Source organism: Ochotona princeps, chromosome 22 (genome assembly GCF_030435755.1).
Source record: "Ochotona princeps isolate mOchPri1 chromosome 22, mOchPri1.hap1, whole genome shotgun sequence".
Lineage (NCBI taxonomy): Eukaryota > Metazoa > Chordata > Mammalia > Lagomorpha > Ochotonidae > Ochotona > Ochotona princeps.
This window is the reverse complement of record NC_080853.1, coordinates 40,194,530-40,215,756: the sequence shown is the minus strand read 5'-3', so window position 1 is coordinate 40,215,756 and position 21,227 is coordinate 40,194,530.

Below are 21,227 nucleotides of genomic sequence, written 5' to 3'. Positions count from 1 at the left end.
AACATTGGATGAAAGTTTGTCTTTAACTCAAGTAAAATAAATAAATCTTGAGAGAGAGAGAGAGAGAGAGAGAGAGAGAGGGAGGGAGGGAGGGAGGGAGAGAGAGAGAGAGAGAGAGAGAGAGAAAGAGAGAGAGACTGCAAAGGTGTTCCCTGCGGGGCTGACGCCAAAACTGCCTCCTGCAGGACTGGGATACTTTCAGGCCATGGTTCTAGTCTGAGCTCCTCTGCTTCCCATCCAGCTTCTTGCTGATGTGCCTGGGAAAGTAATGGAGGATGGCTCAAGTATTTGGCCTTTGTATCCATGTGAAAGATCTGGAAGAATCTCCTGACTTTGAACAGACCCTCTACAGCCATTTGGGGGGTGTCTCTGCAACTTTATCTTTGAAATACATCATGACTTCCCATCCCGGAGGAGGCTGGACTGAGCTATGTACCAGGATTCCTGTCCTTTAACACATCAGCTGTCTACAGATGGGTGCCTTGGGCCTCAGTGTCCTTATGTCTGAGTGCTCACAAGGAAATCTGGGGAGATTAAAAAGTGCAGATGCTCCTCCACTTATGCTGGAGTCCTATCCATCCAGTAAACCCTTTAGAAATTGAAAATATCCTGATTGAAAGTGGAAAGTGCCTTCACTGCCCAGAGCCCTTGGAACCTCGCAGGGTAGCCACCCAGGGCACTGTGTGGTGTGTGGGCTGATTCCTTGATGCTAGGGCTGCCTGGGAGGTGTCAATGCCCTAATGGTGAGAAAACATCCGATGGCATACTGTTACCCGGGTGAAGATCAAAACTCAATGTGAAGTTCTACTGAATGTACAACATTTTTCACATGATTATGAAGTTGAAAAATCCCAAAACCGAGCCATGGTAAATTGGGCACAGTTGAAACCAGATAGTCCTGGCCAGGATCTTTGCAAAGAAATTACATCAGCTGCTCAGGGGATACTGCCTAGAGGCGGTGTGTTTTTCAAAGCTGCTCTGGGTCCAGTATGCAGCCAGGCTTGACGCAACTGCTGTCAATGTTTACGGAAGTTTGGGAAAAAGCCAACGGTCACCTTGGACGTTGGAAGGAGACACTTCCGACTGGAGATCCTGGTCTCAGCTTGAAACCACGTGGGTGCCTGTGACTGCCCAAGCCAGAGAGCTGAGGATAGCTTCTCCGGAAAATCCAACACCAGTAAGAAAAGAGGGGTGGGGGAGGAAAGGAGACTAGGAAAGAGGATCATTGGAGGAACTTTCGACACAGGAGTAAAACCTGTAAGTTTAGTCTCCTGGAAGCAGAGAAGAGAATGCCGTGGCTCTCACAGAGATCAATAGAGCCCACACTACCAAGAAGCTGAATGGAACTTGAGGTTTTGGCAGTCTTGGGTGGACTGAGCCAACAGCAAGATGGTGGCATGAGAAGTCAATGCATATGAGCTAAGAGAGGCAGTGCTTCTCTCTTCAGCAGGCCAGGGATCAGGGGACGTGGCGTTGACCAGCTCTAAGCCCCTCCCCAAGAGCACCAGTGTCCCTTTGCCTCCCATGGGAAATCGGGAAAACACCTGGCAGTTATTTTCAACAACCAAATCCAAGTGGGGTTCCCTGCCATGGCCCAGACACACCCTCCCCCTCTTCCCCCATCTTCTGCAGCACACACAAATACATCTGCCCATGGGAAGGCAAACAGAGACTCCAAGGCAGAATATGGAACTGATTTTAAATGTCAGAAGCCGCATTTGACTCAGGGCGAAGCTGTCTGCTAAAGCCAGGTGGCAAATGAAGCACAGCAGCCATGAATACCCACCACAAAAGTCAGTGCAGGAGCTGCCAAGCCTTCAGGGCCTGACTGTTGCCTAACAGGAAACCCATGGAGCAAAACCACCTATACTCCTCCTCCAGAATGGTTGACCACTATAAGGACATGCAGAGAGCTTGCAATGAGCAAACACACACACACACACACACACACACACAACAGAAGCATCCAGCTTGGGGGAATCTAAGAATACAAAATCACCAGTGTGTGGCTTCCTCACCAGCGGCTGAGCTGCCTTTGGAGCTGTTCTGACAGCCAAATCCATCCCTGCTAGGTTTGAGCCAGTAGTGCTTGCCTGGGCTGTGTGATTGACACTTTTACTCTCCAATTTTCTGCGGCCTGAAGCATTAAAGTGGCAATTCTGGAGTCAGTATAAAGGAGGTAGCCTGGGCTCAGAGCCCCTAATTCCAATCTGCAAACAAAAAGCTTTTAGGAGACCTTCTTCCTTTGGCATTAGCCTTAGATCTCAAACTGTCTCTCACAGACACTTTGCCCAAAATGTAACCCAAGCAGATCACAAAGTACTTCTGCAGGTGGCAATTAAAACTGCTGAGTTCTTCCCTGGTAATAACAGGTTAGGAGGACTATCTATGAGCACTGAGTAAACACCTCACAGTCTTTATTTGTGACTCCTTATCCTTATGACAGGGGGATATGGTGGGAAAATCCCTGTGCATTGCATGTCAGAAGAGCTAGGTCTGTCACAGGTTTGCCGTGTGACATCAGACAACTGACTTTGATGGTTTCAACCTGGGTTTTTCTAGCCTGTAGAAACAAGAAAGTTGGGCTAGATAGTAGTCTTGCCTCTGCTTTTTTGTGTTTGGAAAATCTGTGACATTGTTCTATAGCTAAATAGGCATTCATCTACGTTCATCAAATGTGCTAGGGCTTGGAAGAAAAACCTCCTGCACATTGGACAGTTATAAAACAGGTATTTATTTATCTCAAATATTTATTTCATGTATTTGAAAGACAGTCACAGAGAGAGGAGAGGGAGGATGAGGCAGAGAAAGATCTTTCATCTCCTTGTTTAAGCCAAAGCCAGGAACCTGGAGCTTCTTCCAGGTATTCCACATGGGTGCAGGGGTCCATGTAATTGGACCATCCCCTGCAGGCATAGCTCAACAGGTAACTGGATTGAAAGTGGAGTGGCTGAAACTCAGACTGGTGCTTGCAAGGAATGTCAGGCATCGCAGACCCCACAAACATTTATTTAGCAAATATTTTGTAAGGCATAGTGACATATCTCTGAAACACAAAGTTGAAAGCAATGAAGTTCTTATTCTCAAATATCTAGGAATATTCATGAATTATGTGACATGTGAATAGATCTGTTTTGAAGTAAAATGATGTATGCACTCCTATCTCTAACTCCTCCATCATATCCACTTACATGACACAATGCTCTGTCCAAAACGTATGCAAAACGTGTACAAAATAAACTATTGATTTTATCATGCTCAAGGATATTTTTATGTGCATTCACACATACATACACATGCATGCTTATCTCTACCATATAAGAAATACACATTTGTTTGTGCTTTTGGTTAAAAAGAGGATGGTTCTGGACCTGTGAGTTGCCAGTATTTTCACTCTTCTAAGCTTGTACACTCCTATATTTCATCATATGCGAAAGCCCTTGGATTCGTTAACCCACAGCCCATAGCTCTGCCATTTGTGGATGTCCTTGTAGCCCTCTCGCCAGTGACTCCTGGTTCAGACAGTTGCCCACTAGCAAGGCCTTCTGCTGCACCAGGCTACATGACTCAAGGCCCAGGGAGGAAGGGCAATGCAGAGTCTTTGTTGAAAACTTATTTTAAAATGTTAAGATGCTGAGGTCACGAGGTGTTTATTCTAGCAGTGTAGTTGCCTGCAACACACATCAGAGTACTCGGGATCCACACTCAGCTCCAGGTCCTCATTCTAACTCCCCGCTAATGCAGGCTCCAACAAGGGTGATGCTTCGAGCTATTAGATCCCTGCTATCTATGTGGGAGATGCAGTCTGAGTTCCTGGCTTGAACTCCACCCAGTGCCAGCAGTTAAAACAGTGAGGAATGCGCCAAAAAATGGACCTGCACTCTCTCTATCCCATTCTCAGGAGTCTGTATAACATCATTTCTAAAAGATTTATTTATTTTATTACAAAGTCAGATATACAGAGAGGAGGAGAGACAGAGAGGAAGATCATCTGTCTGATGATTCACTCCCCAAGTGAGACGCAACAGCTGGTGCGTGCTGATCTGAAGCTGGGAACCTGGAACCTCTTCCGGGTCTCCCACACGGGTGCAGGGTCCCAATGCATTGGGCCATCCTCGATTGCTTTCCCAGGCCTCAAGCAGGGAGCAGGATGGGAAGTGGGTGTGCCGGGATTAAAACCGGCTCCCATATGGGATCCCAGGGCTTTCAAGGCGAGGACTTTAGCCACTAGGCCACGCCACTGGGCCCTATCTTCATTTGTTATTCTGGGTTCTTGTCCCCATAGAGATAGGAATTCAAAGCAGTGAAGATATAAATACAGTCCTCGAGTGAGTGAATATAGATTCATGTGTGTGCATAGACCACTCCATATGGAGACATCGTGATGAGTGAGTCAGGAAGTGGCCTGGGAGGAGAGAGACAGGGAGGAGATCAGCAAAGGACACAGAAGCCAAGAGCAAGACAGAGCTGCTGTTTCCCATGCATGGGGTGATGTCCTAATAGAACATAAAAATGGGGTGGAGTTTACTGTGTGGGAAGCTTTGTGGGAGGTTCATGGTTGCCTTCATATAGAGTTTAACTTTGAAGAAGTCATTCTGGCACCCCTTCCTCCCTCGACCTAAAGGAGATACAGGTGCATCATGGGAAAGTGGGTATTCTGGATTGACAGGTGATGGGAGGCCTGGGGATGCCTGGAGGCCTGGTCCCTCAGTGGCTACATGCTTCTGAGTGATCCCACGATGGGCTCCTTCCCACTGACACTTCCTGCCAATCTTTCCTCTACAGGCTGACAGAGTGTGGAGGAATAATCAAAGATGGCAGAGCAGGAGCAGGAGGTTACAACATCAGAGGACATCCTCGGAGCTGTCAGGGATAAGCCTCACCCTGCATAAAATGAGACAGCAGGGATCAGAGAGCTATGATATCTCTCTCTCTCCCTCTCTCTCTCTCTCTCTCTCTCTCTCACACACACACACACACACACACACACACACACACACACATAACTATTGCAGGAGGCTGCAGAGCTGGTGAAAGCCAGAGCTGAGGGCAACCCTGGCCTAACAATGCTGGTCCAGGGTCCTTCTGCATAAACAGATTCTCTGAATAAAGATACTTTTTCATGCACCATCTAAATAGCTGCACATAGCTTCTGCTTTCCAGTTGAAGGTAAGGGGGTGAATTCTGATATGAAGCTGCATGGTCAGAGCCTAACATGGCAGGCCCCCTCTCCTGGGGCCCTGTCCTCCTGTGGCCTGGGAGGATAGCTCCTTCCCTCTCACACCTGCAGAACACTCCTGCTCTGTTTTCATCTAGTGTGATGGCTGGAGACTTACAGAGTGAATGGGTTTCAGTATCAGAATGGGGTATTTCCCTGGGAGCAGGAAACTTAGCTATCTATAGGACAAGAAGAGAGTCAGGGACAGGTAAGAAAGTCCCTTTCGTTGGACCTAGGAAGCACCTGCTAAGAGGATCTGAGGAGTCAGGTGTAGATGCGTTAGCAGGTACAGGGCCACACCCATTGCTGTAACTGAGGTCAAGACCAAAACTGCAGATGACTTTCCCAGTGGTTCCCAATGCCCACCTGGTCTCTGCCCACCTTACTATTCTGCCAGTGATCTGTCTGCTCCTGCGAAACTTTCATCTCACGAAGTTTAATGCTTCTAGGAATTAAGCAGGTGGATGCCTCTTTGTGAGTGAGCTGCTGGATGAGAGTTAGCTCACAAGTCACAAAACAACCTGCCTTGGGACAGTTCCTCTTCTCATCTCCTTGTCCTTAACCCTCCATGGTTCTCATTCCACAGATCCAAGTCTCCCAGACACATCGCTTCTGTTTTCCAGCAGACCAAAGCCAGAAGCCAGGAACTTCATACAGGCCTCTCATGTGTGTGCAGGGGTTCAAGCACTTGGACTATCTGCCATTGTTTTTCCATGTGCATTATAGCAGGGAGCTGGAACAGAAGTAGAGCAGCCAGGACTTGAACAAGCACCCATATGGAACATGGGCACCACAACTGGGGGCTTGGCCTGTTGTACCACGGTGCCGGCCCCTGTCTGTGCTGGCTCTCTGTCTGTTGGTTTTATGCAATGATGACCAAGCCTTGCTCTTCCCATCTGCCTCCACCCAAGGTTTTCACAGAAAACCCTGAAAGAATTGTTTGCACAGGTGTGACTTGTTGAGGCTCCCTTTGCTCTTGGCTGCTCAGTTTTATACGTCAGTTCCCAGGAGTTCAGTCCATCTAACACATCCTCTTCATCTTTCTTCCGAAACTTAACGACACAGCAAACAAAAAGCACAAGAAAAGGTTTTTAGTTCTCTTTAACACAATTGGGTTGTGCCAGTGTTTCCAAAAAGAATACTAGAAATCTGGGAGCCATGGTGTGCCACATTGCTGATCTGGGACTAGCAAGGCTAGTCCTAAGCAGATAGCACCTGCAGTATGCCACCATGCTGGTCTGGAAGCAGCAGGGGCCTAAAGGCTTCTAGGTGATCACACTGACAGCATGCCACTGTGCTAATCCAGGGACCTGAGGGCAGAATCTTGGGAGGCTGGGGGAGACTTCACTGATGGCCTTTAACATCACCAAGAGGCCTGGGCTTTCGTAGCCAGTTAGTTCAGACAAAATAATATCAATGATATCAAGGACCAGAGCAAGAGGGTGTGTCTCCTGGCATCAGAGCACACAGTGCCTACTGTGCCACCTCCTCCTGAGCAGGTGAGTGGGTCATGCCTAGGTGCACACAACTGACAAGTCAGCCTGCTCCAATGAATCAATTGAGGTCCTTATGTGCCATTCAAAAGATAAATAGGCCAGCGATGGGGTGAGGATGACAATGAAGGAAACACAGCCACTGGCACCAGCTGGAATATTTCTGGCTCATGAAGTGGACACATTAAATGAGATGGGGAGAGATTTCTGAACCCAGGACAGGCAAGATCTATGCCACTGATTATCAGGAAGTAGCTACAGAAAATGAGCTGAATCTACATCTCTCAGCAACTCTCAATAATAATAGTCAAGGGGCTGCTTTAACTGGCTAGTCCTCCACCTGCAAGAGCCAGCCTCCCATGTGGGTTGCTCCGCTACCCATTCAGATCCCTTCTTACAGCCTGAGAAAGCAGCAGAAGATGGCCCAAAGCCTTGGGACTCTGCACCCACATGGGCGATCCAGAAGTTCCTGGTTCCTGATTTTGGATTGGCTCAGCCTTGAATGTTGCAGCTATTTGAGGAGTAAACCAGTAGATGGAAGATCTTTTCCCTCTGTCTCTCATCTCTGTAAATCTACCTTTCCCATAAAAATAAATAAATCTTTTAAAAAAGAATAAAGGTCAAAAATCTCTGAGGGAGATACGAAATGGGGCAAGAGGTACCTAGTTTAAAGTCATGCATTGGAAGCCGTATCATTCCCCATTAATACTGTCTACCTCTCAATCAAATAACCCCAACCCCAGGATGTACACCACACCTCCGATTTGGGAGTATCATGTAACCACAACCCTTTTCAGGTTCATAAGAAGCCAGGCAAGGTGTCAGCATGGTAGCTCCACCAGCAAGCACCAGCATCCTATGTGGGCACCAATTCAAGTCCCAGCTTGGGCCTTGGGCCACTGAACACCCATGGGAGTCCCGGAGGAAGCTCTTGGAGGAGCTTCAGATTGGCTCAGCTATGGCTGTTGTAGCTACTTGGGGAGTTAACCAGCAGACGGAAAATCTTTCTGTCTCTCCTCTTTTCTGTAATTCGCCTTTCCAAAACTAAAATACAATACAATACAATTAAATTAAATTAAATTAAACTTGAAGACATAGAAGTGAAGCACTAGGAAGGAGCCTTCTCTATCTTACAAGCGCAAGAAGAAAAATAGAGACACCTCTCTTCCACTTTTCTCTCTCTGTACACTCACTATCCTTGAATGCATGTCTATGATTTTCTCACCATTTAAATCAATTTTATTTAAAAAGAAACAACTGAGTAATAAAAAAAAAAGAAACCTGGGAGGGAGGTGGATATTTAGCACAGTGGTCAAGTCTCCCCTTGGGACGCAGCATCTTGTAGCTAAGTGGCTGGGTCCCTGGCTTCTTCACTCCCCATCCAGCCTCTTGCCACTGCATGCTATGAGGCAGCATATGGTGGCCCAAGTGCTGGCTCCTGGACACATGGTCGCTAGGCTCCTGACTCACGATCCATAGGCCACTGTGGGCATTTGGGGAGTAAATCATCCAATGGAACTTCTACGTCTATCACTCTCTGTCTCTCAAGTAAAATGAAAATAAATTCAAAACAAGTGAACAAGAAAGCACTTAAATGGCAGGACTGGGCACCAGAGTCCCTGTAAATACAAACCCAAAAGTGGTCACTTTAAGCTGTTGACACTTGGGGGATTATGTGTGATGTGTACCCTGGCCCCCATCCAATCCCTTGGCCAGGCTTCTAACCATTTTCTGCTTGAGAAAGTAGTGCCTGACAAACACAGCCCAAGCAGGATTATGAGCCTACTGTTTCCCCTCCAGAAAGTCTCCTCATGGACAGCTCTCCCACGCAAGCCTACAGTGTAAGGTCAGCCTCACCACACAGCAAATGCAGAGAGATTTCTCTCCTCACCCTGATCAGGCCACTACTGATTCATCCCGCCAATCCAAATGTGTTTGCCTTTGCTAAAATTGTCTGTAAATGGAATTATGCCCTGAGAACTTTGTGTTGTTGTTGTTGTTGGCAGCAGGGTAAGGGATGTAGTGAGTCTGATTTTTCATTTGTTTGATGTTTTGCTCAAGAGACTGGCAGACAAAGAGGAGACTTCCCATCTGTTGATTCACTCTTCAAACACCTGTAGCAGCCAGGGCTTGGACAGGCCCGAGTTGGGAGCTGGGAGCTCAGTCTAGGGCTCCCAAATGAGTGTCAGAAACCAGTCACATGGGCCACTCACTGCCTCCCAGAGTGCACATTAGCAGGAAGCAGGACCAGGACTTGATCCCAGGCACACAAATATTTGATGCTTGCACCCCAGTCAGTGTGTAACCACTAGGCCAGATACTCATTCCCTCACATGTCTTTAATTTTTTTTTTTTAATTTTGTTACTTCCATACTTTAGTGCTTGCATCTCATGTAAGCCTCTGATTAGGGTGGGAAGGGGCAAGGTGCACAGCTGGGTGGGTGAGATAATCTTTTAGCTTTTACTTCTTTTCTTACTCCTGAGTCCACAGCAGAAGGGAGTAGGGCAAGGAAGCTCCTTACTGCGAAACTACAGCAGCCCCTGGGGATGGAGATGGCCCTCTGATATTGTCTTTAATATGTTTACCAGCATGACTTTTTGGAGATATATCTGTAACATAGTGTGTGTCTTTCTTGTTGGTGACAGGGACCTTCCTGCTGAATGTGTCATAATTTGCTCATTCACTCTTCTGTTGTCAAACATTTGAGAAGTTTCCACCTTGGGGCTGTTGCGGTCTTGAAAACTGTCCTGCTGAGCTTAGGCCTTACATCAATGGATCTAAGAGGGCGAACCCAGTCCAATTATGGTACTGGAGGTGGAGCTCTGGGCAGTGATGGGATTGGGTTGGGTTGCTTGAAGCAACTCCTGGTATTAAACCTTGGTGATTTTATCAGACCACACATACACACATCTGCTTTTTTGCCAAGTGCCACTCAGCACCCTGCCCAAAAGAGCACCACAAACAGAGACTAAAGTTTGGACCTCACTCTATCTTGGTCTCTGGGCCAAAATCAGCCTCTTTCCTTTAGAAAGTGAGGTGCCACAGATATTTCATTACAGTGATGAAAACCTGACTAATACAGGGCGGTGATGAATTACCTGAAAAGCCTTGATATTATTAAATCATGAAGTTGAAAGAGTGGGAGGGAGAGAGAGAACAAAATCAAATTTAGTTTCCATCTACAATTCAGAGCTCAGGAATTGGCAGACACATTTGGTGAACAAGAAGTGCCGCTAGGTCACCTTATTTTTGGAAACCATTAATGTTAAAGCTTATACACACTTCCACTTGGCAGATTCTCTCCAGATACCAATTTTTGTGATTTAGCAATTGTATAAATGCCAGCCTCTTCTCCAACTTCATATTTTTCTCCACTGTCCACAAGGAGGAATGAGACTGACTTCATTGCCTCATAGGAAAAGTGAGGGAATCCAGTATGATTCGCCCTGGTGAAAAATTGGCCCATATGCCTTCTCACACAGGTCACTTGAGTCCTTCTGTAGATTGAGTTCTAGAGAATTTAATGATAACTGTCCCCAGATGTCTGTTATATATGCATCCATTAATTTAAAAGAAGCCATGAAAGAACCCTAGGAAAAAATACAAAATGGGTTGCATTGAAACATGATTTAACTTACTCACTGCCTTCACGAAGCAATTTTGGTGATGGAAGACATGCCACCCAAAAACCAAAACCATCCAACAAATTTGAGAACAAACCAGCATACTCAAGCCATACTGTCCATGTTCCTAGCCAGGAATGCAACATTCTCTTCACTCGAATCATTCATTTCCTTTTTAATAGGTCACAAACCATTTACCTTGAGTTAGCATTGAGCCAATGTATACTGTGAGGGGGACAAAGAAGGAGAGAAAATTTGCTGGGTATAAGGTGGCCTTGTTTTCTTACAGTCCAAGCACTTGCATATCAGGAATCGCACCCCATCTTTGGCTCTGATTCTATTGTGGCAAGAGTAAAGGACTTTCCTCTATTTTTATACTTGAGAAATAATGGTAATATGCCTGGAAACGCTGATGAATGTCATTTTTGCACATGTCACTGTGAGAAAATAGTGTTATGTACACTGCACCATTAAGCTAAAGAGAATAATTAACAAGAAAAGTCCACTGTGATGTGAAAAATAGACCAACCCGTACATTTATCTACAGGAAGAATAAATCACTAAACAAATATTTTAATGGCCTTAACATGTAATTCTCTAAGGTGACCAGTCGGAGTACTCATTAGAAGGTTTACTTTCATGGGGTGTAGAGATTGCTGGAGATTTACCACTGCACTTACAACAAACTCACAAGAGAAACATTGCATAATCGCATTGTGTTCAATGGGCATATTATGAAGGAGGTGGATGGGCTGAAGTACTGAAAGAAGAATAAATAAATAAATAACTTTGGCAAGGAAATGTCACAGTCTAGCAACAATACTGAGAACACTGAGCCCTCTACCTAGGCTCCTACCTCCTTTGCGCTCTGTTTCCCTTTAGGCTGCACTCCATGTTAATTTAGAAGTCCATAACATAAGATTAACACTCAATAAATATTTGTAGAAAAGAAAAATGTTTAACCCAATGTATTTCTTAACCTTCTACTAAGCCTCTTTCAAAAATTAGAGAATTTTGTATGTGTTCTACGCTGTCAAAAAGTATCTCCTACTTTTTAATTAGCAAGACTAATACAAACTTGGGCCTGGAATGGTGGCTCAGTGGTTAAGGTCCTCGCATTGTGCACCCCTGGATCCCATATGGGTCCTGGTTCTAGTCCTGGGGGCCCTGCTTCCCATCCAGCTCCCTGCTTGTGGCCTGGGACAGCAGTTGAGGACATCCCAGATCTTTGGGACTCTGCAACCGCATGGGAGACCCAAAAGAGCTCCTGGCTCTTGGCTTCAGATTGGCTCAGTTCCAGCCATTGCGCTCACTTGGGGAGTGAGCCACCGGAAGGAAGATCTTCCTCTCTGTTTCTCCTCCTCTCTGTATATCCACCTTTCCAACAAAAACAAGTAAATCTTAAAAAAAGAAAATTATATATAAAAAAACTAATACAAACTTACCTGAGCAGGTTCATCAATGCAAAAATGAAAAAAATTAGGCAAATATGGCAGTTCTCTTAACTAAAGCCATTGCCAGCCCTCAGGCGTAATGTCTTGAACTGTTAGTATTTATTTTTCCTATGTTATTCCACATACATGGAGATTTTTGAAATTTTCTGAACACAAATTATTATATTATGCCTAGTTTGCTGTTTTCTCAGTGACTTTTCTCAAGTTTGTGTAAAAGAATATAGCAGCATGTAAGGGAAAATTTCCCTTTCAACCACGAGTCTACTCAAGAGATACCCACTGAGTCTTCATTGTCCTGTGCTGGTGTCCCTGAGCCCATGGTGTCACCCAGCTGTGGAAATCTCAGGGAATTCACATGTTAGTAACCAGCTGTGGCATCTAATTGCAACCCCCCCTGGAGAGACTTAATTCTAATTCTAAAAATCAGTCAAACAAGTGGATTCTTGAGTAGCACTTCCTACATATGGTTTTGTGTGATCCTTTGGAAGCCAATTGTGCTTTTGAATCTTTACGTTTAGCCTAAAAAGTGTCTTGCACCCTATTGCTTTGCTATGGTATCACTAATACATATTACAGCCAGGTTATAGTTCTACCCCCATCTCTGCTTTTGAAAAAATTTGTTTGTTTTAAAGCAGTCTCAGAGAGAGAGGAAGAGACAGAGATCCTCCATCTGCTGGATCATTCCCCAGATGGCTGCAGCAAACAGGGTTAAGTCAGGAGCCAGGAGTTTCTTCTGCTTCTCCCAAGTGGGTACAGAGGCTCAAGCATGTGGGCCGTCCTGTGCTGCTTTCCCAGGCCATTAGAAGGGAGTTGCATCCAACGTAGAGCAACCAGGACTTGAACTAGTGCTCATATGGAATGCAGACATCATAGGAGGCTTCTTAACACACTGTGGCACCATGCCGGTCCTAAGGTTGAGATTCTCTAATGTCTAAATTGGGAATTTGTAATGTCCCTTACACCACCAAGCTACCACCAAACCAGAGTGTTAACAACAACAACAACAAAAAAAAACAGCTTAATAAGAAGTCAGCCTGGTCACATTGCAAAAACCCTGTTGTCCTATCTTGGAGAATATTCCAGTATAGGGCAGTTATCAGTTGTGGTGTTTTGGAGAAAAAAGCTAAATACCTTAGGGTCAGCGCAATGGCTCAATTGCCTTGGGATCCTACATGGCATGCATCCCAAATGCAAGTCCCAGCTGCTCCACTTCCCATCCAACTCCCTGCTTAAGGCCTGGGAAGGCAGTAGAGGATGGCCCAAAGCTTTGATACTCAGCATCCATGTGGGAGACCCAGAAGAAGCTCCTGGTTCCTTGCTTCTGATCAGCTAGGCTGTGGCTATTGTGGCCATTTAGGGAATAAACCAGCAGATAGAAGATCTTTCTCTACTTCTCTCTGTAAATTTGCATTTCCAATAAAAAAGTAAATATTAAATATGGGCATATATAGAAGGCTAAGCCCTGTGGATTATCTTGTTTTCTGTTTGTCCAGGCCACAGACTTGCATACATATGCACATATTGTTTAAGACTTTGATTGCCTAAAGGAGATTCAACTTTCAGGACACTGGTACCAGCACTGTCTAAAACCCAGTCCTTCATCTTAAAAGCAAATGCAAACCTTACATGAAGGGGACTATTTCTAAGGCTATTTATTAATGTTGTTACCCTTCCATACTGCGGAATAGTTGGGGCCATTCCTCCTGTGAAGGGACAGTCCTGGTGAGTTTGTTTCCCTGGTCTCCCATGGGTTCCCCAAGTCAGACTACAGTAGCACGGCACAGATATCCCATTGAGGTTCTAGGGTGACCATGGGCCAGTGGCAAGCTGACTGCCTTCCTTTTTTGCATGGGCTGCGAAGATAATGTGAGCATCTGTATAGTTCCAAATGGGAATAACTCTGCCCATTTCCTCTGCCTGGGCAAGAAGATCTTTCTGAGATGAATGGTTTTAAGGATAAGGAAGTATTTGCTGAGGCCTGGAATGAGGTAGCGCTGGGTGAATCCAGAAAACATCTCAAGCTGACATCTGCGAGGGAGTACATGTTCAGTCCCGTTCTTTGGGAACTTGTCACTTTTCTTTTTATCTTAAGATTTGTTTATTTAGATGGGGAGAGTCAAGATGACTGACCAAGGAAGGTTGGTGTAGAGGAAGGTACGGAGACAGAGGGACAGAACGTGGCAGAGGAGAGAGCGGCAAAGCAAAGAACTACAGGGAAAGCTGCGCAAAGCTTCCTGGATATCAAGTTGTCAAGAAGAACCACACTACTCGGAAGAACAGACAGAGAAGAAAGGCAGGGAAGTTAGCAAGGAGCTCGAAACGTGGTGAGTCACAATCTGAGGCAAGGGGAGTGCCAGCAGGCGACTCAGCTGACCTAGAAGAGACAGAGAGAGTGGGAAGGATTGCCTTTTGTGAATAGCCCCACAGTTGCAGTGGAGGTCCGCAAGAGGGCAGGAGACCCCAGTGGTGGGCGAACCAAGCAGGGGTGGCAGCTAACTGGGGGGGGGGGGGGCCCTCAGAACTCTCCCTGAGTGCCACATGGAGCCCAATCTTGCTTGATGCCCCTGCCCCCGGCAGAATTTCCAGTGACTGAAGCTGCATGAGCACCTGATGCTCCTGTCAACACAGCAGCTAGTGGATCACGCCTGGAAACTACATAGTGGTGCTAGTACCAGCGACATGGGGGCGCCCAGGGTCCCCACATCGCAGGGGCAGCAGTGCTACAGGGCCCCTCAGATGTCACATCCTGACAGTGTCCCAGGGATCCTAATCCTGTTCAGTGCCACATCCCCCCGGGCAGAATTTCCAGTGACCAAAGCTGCGTGAGCGCCTGAGGTTCCCGTCAACACAGGGGCTGGGCAGAACATTCCTGGTAACTCCTTGGTCATGCTGGTGCTGATTCCAGCAACGTGGGGGCGCCTAGGGCCTCTCTGAGCATAGGTGACTGGTGGAGCATGCTTTGATTTTGCATGGCAGCGGGCCACCAGGGGAAGGAAACCCCAGCAGAGGGGGTGGGGCTGGAGGCCTTAAAAGGGCCCTGGTTCTGAGGCCTATAAGTAGAGCCTTTGGCTGCCTGATGCTGACAACTAGAGACAAAACCCTTGGTGGCGACAAGAACCAAGCCAAACTGCGAGGGTGCCAAGAGGCCAGGTGGAAGTAGTGCACAAGAGCACAGGGGTCACAAGGAGTATGCCTCAAACCTGCACCCACCCAAGGCCTGAGACATGCTCACTTGCAGGACTGAGATGTGCTGAGGGTCTTCCAAATCTGTCTAGAGCAGAGACACGAAGTCCCAAGGCTACAAAGTGTTGCTCCTGCACTGCACCCCTGAACAAGCACACGAGACAATGCCATAGCTAACACAGCATTAGGAAACCCGGCTACAGAGGGTTATATACATCCAGGGGGTAAACAAAGCTACCCAACCCCCACCCCCACAAGACGTCCTCAATAGAACTCCAAGAAATGCTCTTTAGACTGCCCACCAAATAGCAGTAGCAGGACCACACCTAATCCAGGCTACTGCACTGAGATCAGAAACTGTGGACAAGCAAGTCAGAGAATAAATTCCCCAAAACAACAAGAAAAAACAATGCAATTGGGAGAGGTATCAGAAGAAGTAATGATTCAGATGAGAGAACCAGCACTCCCCCCACAAAATGACCAAAAGCCAATATCAATTTTGGAATTGCAAGATGAAGACATTGAAACACTACCAGACAAGGAATTTTAAAAATAATTATAAAATTCATCAGAGACAGTGAAAAGCACTGGGAAGACTTCAAGGAATTCAAGAACCACATAGTCACAGAAATACATCAAGTCAAAAGCAAAATCCTTGACTTAAAGCACAAAGTTGAGAGCTTAACCAACAGAATAAATATACCAGAAGACAGAATCTCTGAATCTGAAGACAATCAGATGAAGGTGCCCAGCTCATTAAACAGCTGGAGGTAAGTCTGAACAAATCCAACAAGGCCATACAGGAAATGAAAGACAATCTCAGAAAATCAAATATCAGAATTATATGCCTTTCTGAAGGAGTAGAAAGAGAGACAGGCGTGCAAATGGTGCTCTGCAAAATTATACAGCAGAACTTCAAAACACTTGGAACATGATTACAGCCCAAATCCAGGAAGGGCAGAGAACCCCCAACAGATAATACCCAAAGAGATCCTCATCCAGACATATGGTGATCAAGCTCCACTCCGGTGAATACAAAGAAAGAATTCTGAGACAAGTACGAAGCAGAGACAAGATTACATTTAGAGGAAAACCAATCACAATCACTGTTGACTTCTCAGAAGAAACCTTCCAGACAAGGAGAGAATGGAGTAAGATCTTTCAAACTCTGAAACAACAACAACAAAAAAAACTGTCAACCAAGAATAATGTACCCAGCAAAGAACTCATTTCTATTTGAGAATGAAATTCAATACTTCCTGAACAAACCCATAACTGAGGCAGAGATTGATTTACTGATTAAAGATCGTCCAACAACAAATGCCCAAGCACCGGTCCAGACAATTTCAATGCAGAATGCTACAAAATATTTCAAGCAGAGCTAACTGTGATCATCTACAAACTCTTCAAAACAATAGAAAATGATGCAACCCTCCCAAACTCATTCTATGAAGCCAATATCACCTTAATCCCAAATCTAAATACAGAATTAACAGAGAAGGAAAACTACAGACTGATCTCCTTGATGTACATTGATGCGAAGATTCTCAACAAAATCCTAGCCAATAGAATTCAAAAAAGCACTCCTCCAGATCAAGTAGGATTCATCCCTGGAATTCAGGGATGGTTCAACATTTGGAAATCCATAAATGTAATACACCATTTCCAAATCCTGAAGAACAAAAATCATATAATAGCATCAACAGACACAGCAAAACCTTTTGGCAAAATCCAACACCACTTCATGCTAAAAACCCTAACCAAGGTAGGCATAGAAGGAACAACCCACAGCATAATCAAAGCAATATATGAAAAACCCAATGCCAGCATCATACTGAATGGAGAAAAACCGGAACCCTTTCCACTGAGATCTACAACAAGACAAGGATGTTGGCTATCATCACTGCTATTCAATATAGTACTAGAGGTACTCGCAGAGGCTGTAAGACAAGAAAAAAAAATCAAAGGAATTCAAATGGGAAATGAAGAGGCCAGACTTTCACTATTCACAGATGATAATATCCTTTACATAGAAGAACCAAGAGACTCAATACAGACACTGCTAGAACTTATACGAGAGTTTAGTAGAGTGGCAGGGTACAAAATAAATGAACAAAAGTCAACAGCCATAGTGTATGCAAACAGCCCCAAGATGGAAAAGGATCTAACCAGCAGGGTACCGTTCAAAATAGCGGAGAAGGAAATGAAGTATCTAGGAATAAACCTAACCAAAAATGTAGGAAACCTCTTTGAAGAAATCTAGAAAAGACTTAAAAAAGAAATTGAAGAAGACCTCAAAAGATGGAGAAACATATCATGCTCCTGGATAGGTAAAATCAATATCATGAAAATGTCCATACTACCAAAAGCAATATATTCATTCAACACAATTTCAATCAAATTACCCAAAACTTTTTGCATATAACTGGAAAAAAATGATATGAAGGTTCATCTGGAAACACAAAAGCCACAAATAGCTAGAACCATCCTGAAGAACTGGAAGTTAACAGGGGGAATCACAATTCCAGACCTCTGGACATACTAAGCATCATCAAAACAGCCTGGTACTGGCACAAAGATAGAGAGGAGGAACAATTGAGTAGAATAGAAGCAACAGAAGAGAACACACGCAGATACAGCCAAATCATCTTTGACAAAAAAAAAAAAAAAAAAAAAAAAAAAAACCACAGATGGCAATCCAGGCAAATGGGAAGGTCTGTTCAATAAATGCTATTGGGACCACTGGTTGATAGCCTGCAGAAACAAGAAGATAGACCCATATCTTTCACCATACACTAAGATCAAATCTAAATGGATAAAAGATCTAAACCTACATCCAGAAATCTTCAAACCTTTGGAAGAAAATGTTGGAAACACCCTGCAAGATTTGGTGTAGGCTCTGACTTCCTAAAAAGAACACCAAAAGCAATAGCAATCAGATAAGACCAAAGTAAACAATTGGGACTACATAAAACTAAGACGCTTCTATACAGCAAAGCAAACAATCAACAAAGTAAGAAAAGCAACCCACAGAATGAGAGAAGATCTTTGTACACTACATAGGTGACAGGGACTCATCTCCGGAATATACAAAGATCTCCAGAACAACCAAAATGCCCAAACAAACAAGCCACTCAAGAAATGGGCATGGGAAATGAGCAAATACTTCACAAAGGAACAAACACAATTGGCAAACAAACACATGAACAAATTCTCAAGCTCCCTGGCAATAAGAGAAATTCAAATTAAGACATCAATGAGGTACCACCTAACGCCAGTAAGAATGGCTCACCTACAAAAAAACACCAGCAACACTTGCTGGTGAGGATGTGGGGAAAAGGGAACACTACTTCACTGTTGGTGGGATTGCAGGTTGGTACTGCCTCTATGGCAATCAGTTTGGAGAACACTCAAATAACTGGAAATCTGCATACCACAGGATTCAGCAATAACACTTCTAGGAGTATATCCAAAACACCTGTTACAAGAGAAACCAACATGCACCTTGATGTTCATAGCAGCACAACCAATAACTGCAAAAACTTGGAAGTAACTGAAATGTCCATCAACAGAAGACTGGATAAGCAAGTTATGCTTCATCTACTCCATGGAATCCTACTCAGCAATCAAACCCCCCCCCCCAAAAAAAAACAAAGAAAAAAAAAAAAACGAAAAGCAGTTCTTTGTGGCCAAATCGGCCCAATTGAATACCATTATGCTAAGGGAAATGAGCCAATCCCAAAAGGTTAGATACCACATGTTTGCCTTATTTTAAGATGCAATGATGTCAATTTGATAAATAGTACCTGTAACTTGCAATGTTATTTCAACCTCAAACAGCATGCATCACATGCAATAAGATATTGTGATGTAATCAATGAACCAACAATCAGTGGGAGTCAGATTGCTTATGCTGTACATCAAAGAATTGTAAAACCTAATATGCTTTTAATACCCTATGTTGTTCCATAATGGGGCAGAAGAGTAGAGAAATTTTCCACCTCCTTAAAAGGTGTGAGGAAGATGTTAAGTATAACTTAGCAAGAATATAACAAGTAACTTGTTGACAACAGATTCAAATCTGCATTAGACATTAGCAAAACTATAAACACATATAGGGCAATCAAGAGTGATCCTAACAACCTCTTAACAAGAGGTCATATGCACAGAGAGTGGGGGGCCCCAGAGTGGAGCAGGAGGACAGAAGGAGGCCTGTACCCCAATGCTGGAGACTCCAGAATCCTCACCAAGGACTACCAGTGTGGACACCAACGACTTTATCCCAACAGTCAAGGAGACCATGGGGAATTGGAGTGGCCTTGCAGGCCGAGAACTCTGAGTTCATCCACACCCTATCAGATCTCCCACATGGGATCGAAGAAGTCCAGATCCTTCCTCAAAGGAAATCATGACATCAGAATAACAGCTGGAGTCCTGAGCAGTCCTCAGAAACAGAAGAAACCTCTTTGGATCCCAGGAGGGGAGCTTTCTCTGGTCCTCGCTTGGTTCCATCTTTGGATCCCCACCCTCTCTTGTCCATCAGGGTCACTCCAGGGCCACAAAAATAAAAAGAAATTAGATTAGATAAATAAGGAGGTCTTAGGAAACGGATTCACATATATCTTACTAGATAGGACACAAAGATTACTTATCCCTCACTTGGGAGATGAAGATTTCTCTGCACACTGCACCTAAAACTGTTCTGCACCTCTATTGTTAACAAATGCCTTGTCAGAGTTATAATCCTGTTTGGATACTAAAACTCATCAAGTTCAGTTAAACCATGCTTTAATACTACAAACTGTTAAATATAAAAACGAAAACAGACCAGAGACAGCTGAAACAGTGCCCTATAACCATTTTAAGATTTATAACAGCCGGATGTGTATAAACTCAAATTGAAAAGTCAATGAAGTAGTCACAGGTTGTGGTTAAGAACTTGCATTTTCTAATATATTGGTCACTCAAAACCATGTCCATGAACCCCATAATGATGTAAATTGTTGTTAATGCTATGTTGTGTCTTTTAATTGGATGGGATAATACTCTGCCAACTCTACTTTCAGACCAGAGATGGTCACCCCAAGAATCTGTTGCATTTATCTGGACAATAAGAGGCTGGACTCTATGCATGGTACATGCTGGCAATGAAAGAATCATGGCTTGATTTGAACTGTAACACTGCAACAAGGTGGAGGAATCTACCATGGGGAGAGGGCTTGGAGAGGGGTTGGGGGAACACTGGAACCTATGAGACTGTGTCATAAAATGAAATAAAAAATAATAATAAACATTATGCATTAATGTTTTGGAAAAAATATTTATTTATTTACAAAGACTGATGAAAAAGAGATGTGGAGAGAAGAGAGGGAGGGAAAAAGAGAAGTCTTCCATCTACTGATTCACTCCCCAAGTGGTTGCATTAGCTGGGCCTGGACCAGGCTGAAGCTGCAATCCAGGACCTCCACCTGGTCTCCCACATCGGTGCAAGAATAACTGAGCCATTTCTGGTGTCTTACCAGGTACATCAGCGGGAGCTGGATCGGAAGCTGAGCAGCAGGTACTCAAACTGGCCTTACAAATGACTATCACTGTTCCACAGGTGGCCCCCTGACCATTTCCTGCAATCCTGGGTGGCACTCTTTTCTTCACTTTAAAAACTTCTAAAAAGGATGTTACATAGTTAATTAGGGTGGGAATAGTTGAGGATTAGAGGAAAGTGGGTAAGACCATTGGATCCAAATTTTCTGTTTCTTCTTTCTGTATCCAGGGGAAGGGATGGAGAAGAGGGGAGACCGGATCTTGCCTCCCAACTGCTTCAGTACCCAGGGATTCTGAATGGCCACCCAATGTCATTCCAGGGTCCCTGATGTAGAACCTGCTCTGAGGGTTCTACTTAAGGTGTTTCAATAGTTCTGAAATGCCACTGGGTTGAGGATATCTTTCCAAGGTCCATTGATTGACATAGTCCACTTTGGAGTCTCCATTCACCCAGAAATTTGCTATTGAGCTTCACTGGAGTAATTCACCCATCTGTTCTGCCCTCCTTCCTCTGTTATGGTATCAGAGGCTCTCTGCAGACCCCAATGCATTGCCATATCCTCTGTATGGCATCTGGGCATGTTGTCTACTGCTCCATTCAGGCCATTGAGGAGGCCCAGTTCTGACGCATGCACTCTAAGGTCAGACCACAGATCCTGCGATTCTCCCCAGGGTTGGAGTTCTGAACTCGGACCTTCAGGCAGTTGGCAGATT